Raw genomic sequence first — 278 nt, forward strand, 5'->3', positions numbered from 1 at the left:
GTTGAGGGCTCTGAGCAACCTGCTCTAGTTGGGGCTGTCCCTGCTCCCTGCAGGGGGTTGGACTGGGTGACCTTGAAAGGTCCCTTCCCACCCAACCCATCCTCTGAGCTCTGAGTCTGTGATCACTAAGGGCAATCTGAAAGCTTTGCCTGGCCCCAGTGGCTCAGAGCAGGTGCTCCAGTGGACACTGTTGGGCTGCAGGTGAGGCAGGGGGCTGGGAGGAGCTTTCTGCAGCCACACTCCCCATTTCTGGGGGGTTTTCCCCCCGGGTGCACCCT

The 278-nt window shown here is 61.2% G+C and overlaps 1 protein-coding gene across 1 annotated transcript in view; it reads left to right on the forward strand.

Moving 5' to 3' along the window:
* Positions 1–278, forward strand: part of LOC103779718 (ankyrin repeat and SOCS box protein 13-like) — a gene marked incomplete at its 5' end in the record, with an annotated part of 2,488 nt that overhangs the window by 1,927 nt on the left and 283 nt on the right. The window lies entirely within an intron of this gene.

This window comes from Merops nubicus, unplaced genomic scaffold (assembly GCF_000691845.1).
Source record: "Merops nubicus isolate BGI_N331 unplaced genomic scaffold, ASM69184v1 scaffold23709, whole genome shotgun sequence".
NCBI lineage: Eukaryota > Metazoa > Chordata > Aves > Coraciiformes > Meropidae > Merops > Merops nubicus.